General features: G+C 33.8%; 1 non-coding gene across 1 annotated transcript; it reads right to left on the reverse strand.

Moving 5' to 3' along the window:
* Positions 1-6,761: 6,761 nt before the first annotated feature.
* On the reverse strand, positions 6,762-6,868 carry LOC128042634 (small nucleolar RNA R71). Its single transcript, XR_008198149.1, has one exon. It is a non-coding gene; the product is annotated as a small nucleolar RNA R71 (small nucleolar RNA).
* Between the last annotated feature and the right edge of the window lie 1,166 nt (positions 6,869-8,034).

The following is an 8,034-nucleotide window of genomic DNA, read 5'->3' on the forward strand; positions in this document are numbered from 1 at the left end:
ATATAGCATTTACATACTTATTCAAGCATATGTCACATAACTCTTATTCCATTAATCATGTATCACATTTCACACAATCATGTATAACGATAAATTGACATTTAAAGTATGAAACATAAAGTGGGCACTATCACCACACATCGGATACACAGATCTCCAATCACACCAAATGACTCATAAAGTCGAACATATCTCATAAATGAAGCATATAGCTAACACTCTCCTTATTTCTCCTCACATGTCTCGTCGAATGGAGCTTAGTTCACATTCCCTTATCTTTCCAACATGTCCCAGGCCCCAATGCCCAAAATCACTGTACATATAGGTGAGTACTCACAATCCTATGGCATGCCAACTATATCCAACAATTTCAAGATTTCAAGGCCAAAATATCAGAAACAAACACATATCACTTATCGATTATCCATGCACTATCACTGTATATTTTCATTTTTAGCAAAACACTATCACTAACATTTAACACATACATAATATGTGCACATTTGCACTTTCACAACAATTATCACAACCACATATCACATGTTATAGCATCTCATCCTAATTTACATATTCATATTCACATTCACATAAGCACATAATTCACAAGATAAACATAGGTATGAGAAACCTTACACTCAGAATTTAAAGTAGGGGTTTAGGCTACTACTAAATTGTCAAATAACACATGACTTGTGTCTACGAGCAATGAATCCAAACACTCACCAATACGCTTTTGCCGAAATACTAAAAGCTCAAACTATACTTTCCTAGCTCGTAGATGGTCCTAGCGAATCTGAAACTTAAACACAACAAATTCACACAACAATACATTCAAAAATCAGCCAAGGACTTACCACAAGTAATAAAAAACATAAGCCTAAACTAAGTTTTCAAGTAATTGAAACTTTTAACATAGCAAGCTTTAAATTCAAATATCTCGGTCTATACTCAGTCTTTCCGCCTAAAACTAATTCCGTTCATATTATAATTCATCTATGACTAATTCCCAACCTTTAAACTACAATAAAATACTCAATTCATGGTATCAACTTTTTCGACATGTTTTATGGCTATTTTTCAAAAATTCATTAAAACTCAAGAAATCTTTATCAAACCTCCAAAAAAAGTTTAGAAACCTCTTAATCATGTCAAAACTAATTTAAAAACATTTTGAAACCACGTTGTTACTCAAAACCCGAAATTCACCATTAACGACTCTATTCTTGGCTTTTAATCAAAACATACAATTTAATGGCTACTAATTTAGTTTTAAAGACTAATTAACATTAAAAACTAATGGGTAGACGAATGGTTTTCTTTGATGGAAGAAAAACAGAGATTTGTCAAAAACTCAGAAAGCTTACACATGAAGAAGATGGATTCTATGGAGTTTTATGTTGTTTCCTTGAAGATTTATGAAGGTTTTATGCTCTAAAGATGAAGAAAAATAATGAAATCAAGGTTTGATGAACAAAAGTGCAAGGGACAAGCTTAAGGAGCAAGGGACGACAAAGTAATGTTTTGGGAAGAAAACTAACGTGATATGCTGAAGGTGGGGGTGATAATAGGTTCGATTTTAAAATTTGGTAAAACTACAACATAAATGCTCACAATTTTGTCTTTGTTACAAATCAGTCCTTTTTTTAAAATTAAAGGTTTCCAAACACTTTTTCAAAAATTGATTTGATTTTCTAGAAACCATAATCGAAAACATTATTGATATACCATGTCGCAAAATTCTGAACACTCTAAGGCTAAAATTTTTAAAAAACCCTTAAACTCCTAGGTTCTATTTTGGGGTGTTACAATTCTCTCCCTCTAAAAAGAATTTCGTCCTCGAAATTACCCGAACTAAACAAATAAGGATATTGTTGCATTATCACCTCTTCATCTTCCTAAGTAGCCTCTTCAATCTTGTGGCTACGCCACAAAACCTTAACCAACGGTACTCTCTTATTACACAAAACCTTCACTTTACGAGCTAAAATTCAACTAGTTCTTCCTCATAAGTAAGATCATCTCAAACTTCAATTTCCTCAACTGGCACAATTATGATGGATCTGAACGACACTTTCACAACATCGACACATGAAAAACATCGTGAATTTGCTCAAGTTCTAGCGGCAACTTGAGATGATAAGCTACCAAACTAATCCTCTAAACGACTTCATAAGGTCTAATATACCTTGGACTCAATTTACCCTTCCTACCAAACCTCAAAACCCTCTTCCAATGTGAAACTTTCAAGAATACCTTATCACTAACTTGAAACTCGATATCTTGATGTTTTAAATCTACATTAATGATTCTACCTATCAGACACTGTTTTCAACCTTTCAGAAATCAAATTTACCTTTTTTTAGTCTTATGAACTAAATTAGATCCAAGAACTCACTTCTCATCCAATTCTGTCCAACACAAATGAGTTCTACACTTCTTTCCATACAATGCTTCAAAAGGTGCAATACGAATACTCACTTCATAACTATTGTTGTAAGCAAATTCTGCCAACGAAAAATATTGCTCCCAACTACCATTGGACTTAATCAGACAGCTTCATACCATATCACTACTCTGTTGCCTAGACTAACTCAGTTGAGACTCACATCTCGTACCCCTACCAGAACCATGACTATCACACCCTCTCTTAGGTGGTCAACCAGATGCACCATCAAAAGCTCTCTTACCAGAATTAGTAACTACAGAACGAGGCGGCTTAACTAAGGTCTCCTCAACTGCCTTAGCTTTCTCAACTAAATCATCAAACATCTCTACATTTTGTGCTACTAAATAAACTCGAATCTCACGATTAATCCCAAATTGAAACCTCTTATAATGGTCCCTCTAAAAAAGTATCATCTCTAGAACATACTGGCTAAGCCACACAAACTCAGGCTCATAATCAGCCACAAAAAAATACCCTAAATCAAATCCAAAAACTCACACTTACAAGCATCCATTACTACTCGCCCATAAACTTCTACTTAAAAACCTCAAGGAAGTATCCCCAAGTCAACCTATAAAAAAAATACCTCTCCTAATTGTATTCCAACTTTTCCTCATCAGAAAAGGACATCTGCTCGAGGATCCTTTCAACTCTCTCCAACCAGTACTCAGCTACAGTTGGATCAGTACCTTTCACTTCAAAAAAATTTTTACCACCCAACTCCTGAAGACATTCAAGCGACAACCTTCACTTAATAGGTGCAGGATTGGCACGTCCAAAAGTAAGGTTAGCACCAACAATCCATTGAAACACTCCTATCATAGCTTCCTTGAGAGGGCCTACACTCTCGTCAAGTATGTTCACTCTACGTGGCAGCACAAGAGATGCAGAGGATGTACTATCCTCTTAAGCACTAGCTCTCACATTAATACGTCTATAAGGCATGTCTAATAATCTAGCATACAAACAAACAAATAAATGGTGTGAGTGGCAGGGAAATTATCCAAGTCTCGTTCCTACAAGTAAATTTTAGGATTAAAGGCAATGTGTTCCCATTCCTACCCCACATGTAATTCAATCAGATCACTTTAAAAAATTTCATGCAATTCAATTAGAATTATGTCAACAATTTTAAGGAAACAAAGAGATTTAGACCCATTAGTTTCGAGACTCAAAAACACACAAAAATTGCCTAGGTCTAGGTGTAATAAACCTGAGGCTCTGACACCACCAAATGTAACACCTTATACCCAGCTCGGTTGCCGAGCTCGAATATAAAGATTCCACACCACCGTCTCACTACTTGTACATTACAATGTTTAGTTTATTAGAGTCGACACATGTTATTCTTTGCATTTGCATAGGTTTTAAGATAAACATACATTAATCATCTTTGAATCATGCTGAACATACATCAATGTAACTTACCGTGTTAAAAAAATTCAAGCATTTGGACCTCTTAGCAAAATTTCAAAGTTAAACACGTAGGTATCATACTAACCCTAGGGTATCGATATTTTCTTTAAATGGTATTGATACCAAACTTCCATTCTGTTTCTTGCACAAAAATCATACTATCAAAAATTATGGTTCATGTTATAGAGTATTGATATATTTATCTCGAGTATCGATACTCGAGCAAATGTATCGATACCAAATCTCTATTCTAACTTCCCTGTGTTGAAATATATGAAATCCATATATTTTAGGGATACATTTAAAGTTATTTAGGTAGATAAATCTTATTTGGGTAGACAAATATTATAATAAATCATTTGAGATATTCTAGGAATAATTTGTTTTTCTTTTAGTAGTTTATTAGAATAAGGAATTATTTCCCAATTAGGATATGACTCTCTTCTCTATTTAAATTTATTTTTTCAGTTAATAAAATACAAAACAGTTTTATTAAATACTCTCTTGAAAACTTTTATGGCATTTGAGCTAAGTTAAATCTCTAGTAACATCATGGTTAAAATAGCCTTTACTGGAGATAAGAGATCCAGCAATCAAATGGAGGTAGAAAGTTTTGTTGTTGAAACAACTACCGAGAGTGCAATGACTCAAGGGATAGAGGCATCTCACTTCTCTTTTCAGCTGACATCTCACAAGCTAAATGACAAGAATTATCTCGAATGGTCGTAGTCTGTAAAGTTAGCAATTGATGGGTGCGTCAAGCTAGGTCATTTAACTAGAGAAGTCAAGCCACCAGAGGTGGGCAATCCAAAGATGAGCAAGTGGAGGTCAGAAAATTCTATGATAATTGTGTGGCTTATTAATTCCATGGAAGCATCCATAGGTAAAGCTTTTCTTTTTCTCCCAACTGTTAAAGATGTTTAGGACGTTGTGAAAGACACCTATTCAGATTTAGAAAATGCTTCATAGATCTTTGAGTAAAAAATAAAACTCTGGAAAGCTAGACAAGGGGAAAAGGAAGTTACTTTTTATTATAACAAGATGATGTCTCTTTAGCAAGAACAGGATCAGTGTTATAATGATGAATGGGAGTGGCCTAGACATGGTGTAAAAGCTATGAAAAAATGAAGAGAATGAACGAGTGTAAACACGAAATTATATAGGTTTTTTTTTATATATTTGTACCACCTTTTTACTTAATAAATATGTTAATCTTGATTAATTGTTATTAAAATAAGTGAATTTTATTTAATTAGTAATATTGGGCATGAATTTATAAAGTATGTGAAATTGTACTTACTTACATGACTTTTGTACATATTTTATATTATTTCATGTTAATTTATTAATATGTGATTTTTTACTATGTAAGAGGACCATTGAAGATGTGATTAATATGAATGAAACATGGACATAGACATGCACAAATCAATTGATGTGGACGGCAAGACCATGCAAATTGGGTCATGAGGTTGATAATTTGACCTAGTAAAAGATGGACATGTCTGCTAAATTATTAAACTGATAAACTGTCCAACAAGGGGGAATTAAAATCCAGTTTCGGGACAAGTAGATAGCTACCCAAAAGCAAGATTTGGGGTATTTAATTGGAGGTCTTTACAGTTGGAAAATAACCAGAAATCAACCCAACAAATTTGTTGTTGAAACCGTCCACCCTATGGCTATGAATGACCTTCGCTTGAATTCAAAATTGGGAGACTAAGTCATCCACTTTTCCATGAATTGTGGTCGGCCATATGTGAGAGAAAAGAAAGGAGTTTGAATTCAATTTTTAGCAAACTCTACCCCTTACCTTCACTTATAAATACCATGCATCCCTTCATTCATCCATCATCCCTCAACAGTCATTCATCATTCATTCTCTCATCTATCATTCTCTCTCTCATTTCCCTTTTCCTTTCCTTTGCATAACCACCATTTTCCCTTCCATCCTTTAGCCACAAAAGCTTTGTCAAAAGTATTCCTTGGTCGGCCACCTTGAAACCCTTAGTAAAGAAGCATCGATCAGAACAGAGGAGCGCATCAGTTAGAATAGATCCGAAAGGCTGCTGAACTGAATAGAGTTTACTCTTTCCTCTTGTTATCTATTTTAATTATGTTTGCTTTGAGTTTATTGTTTTTAATATCAACTATGATATTTTAAATTCTATTTTCTAAGATGATTATGTTAATTCAATAAGATTTATTTTATTCATGTTTAATATGTTTGGGCCTCAGTCGATCATGTTTTCAATTAATATCATGATGCATTTCATTCATACGTGATTGGGTGCACTCAGATTAGCTGAGCGATCCTAACTAGACAATGGCTAGTAGACATATAATTGAAAAGTGCAATGCTCAATTTAAATCCTTAAACCTGACTAAGTTGAGGTTCATAATATCTTTAGTTAGCTCTATTACCTTACATAGTTTTTAGGTTTATGTAATTAAACTGTTGCAAACGTAAATGTCTCTGTGACCTTGCATAAATGCTAAAAAACCCTTAGTCTAATATGATCAATAAAATGCATATTTTCACTAAGTAAAATATCCGAGAAGACTTAATTTGGTTTCCAAACTCAGAAAAGATTGAGTTGTCATGGAAGTATTTCCGAACATTGTTAAGCATGATAAAGTAAATTGAATTTATTAATATAATTATCCTAACCCATTTAATGTTGATTGTTTTTTTGATAAAGTCATTCATTCATACATTTAGATAATTTGTATTTAGATTAAAATTGCAAAACTATAAATGAGGTTAAAATTATTTCCCTACTCGTTGCGAGATCGAGCACAAGTATGGCTGAATTCATTGCCACCAAGTTCAATATATACTTGGCAAGAATTAGCAGAAAGGTTTTTGGTAAAGTATTTTTTACCAAGCAAAAATACAAAGTTGCGTAATGAGATAACTACTTTCCAACAATTGGATGACGGGTCCTTGTAAGAAGCGTGGGAAAGATTCAAGGAATTACTTCGTAAATGTCCTCGTCATGGGATTCCTCATTATATCCAATTGGAGACATTTTATAACGGTCTCAACGCACACACAACATTAATGATAAATGCTTTTGCGAACGATGCAATTTTGTCTAAGTCTTATAACTAGGCTTAGACCCACCACAAAGGAAGGACCTAACAGAACAAAGAGAATATCATTTAAACATCAGCTGATTATCGAAAAAGAGTCTAGATGCTATCTAAATGTCAATTATAAAAATAATTCATATAAATAATTCTACCACAGAAGTATCTGTGTGAGTGTTATCATAGTCACAATAGTGTCAGCAATGCTTAAATGCCATGTCGTTCTAGCTTACATAGCATTACATATTAGTGTTAATAGAGCCCTTGTTTGGGAAGTATGTGCAATATAGACATCTATGGACTGGGCGAATTCAGACCCAGTTAGCTTTGGGAAAACCTTGCTCGAGGCAGATCCAATTGGCCGGTTTTCTTTTGAATAAAAACATAAGAAATTAATATTTCAAAATATACTCTAGATTTAACTGACGTAAAACGAAGAATGTAATGCTGAATATTGTGTTGGATGTGATGGATGTCTTGGAGAAGCAAGAAAAATAAATATCTCTGCAAGATCAGGAGGGAGGGAGGGAGGGTGAGTGAGCGAGTGAATGTGTGCGTGTGTTTTCACGATGCACCTGAAAAGAGGAGGTTTCTAGGGCATATTTTTATATAAAGTATATTAGATTTTTATCCCTTCCGAATCAAGCTTCGAACAAGTGTTTGTTTACCTTAGAAAAAATAAATACATCTAACATGAATTCCCCAACCCAAAGATTTCTAATCCAGAATTTGGCTCAAGAAATCCTCCTGCCAGCTACTGATTATATACTTCCAGTTTCAATTTATCGGCTTATGACTTTTTCAAGACAAAAGTAACTAAAAATCATACTAAAAAAACATGAATCTGGTTCAGGAAAGTTTTTAAAGAAAAAATAACCAACTTAAAGAAAAATATTTTCTTCTGACACTCTTATAAAACGTCATCATAAGATCGCCGGCTCTATATGTATCTCCAAAATGCTTCTATACCACAGAGTAGAAACAATAGCAGCATTTAGATTTACACATGGGTCACTTATATTTTCTTCGGAACATAACAAATGGAGTGTGATTCAGATTTCTAGAAGAGAAAACGCCAA

The sequence above is a fragment of the Gossypium raimondii genome, chromosome 7 (assembly GCF_025698545.1).
Source record: "Gossypium raimondii isolate GPD5lz chromosome 7, ASM2569854v1, whole genome shotgun sequence".
Classification (NCBI taxonomy): Eukaryota; Viridiplantae; Streptophyta; class Magnoliopsida; order Malvales; family Malvaceae; genus Gossypium; species Gossypium raimondii.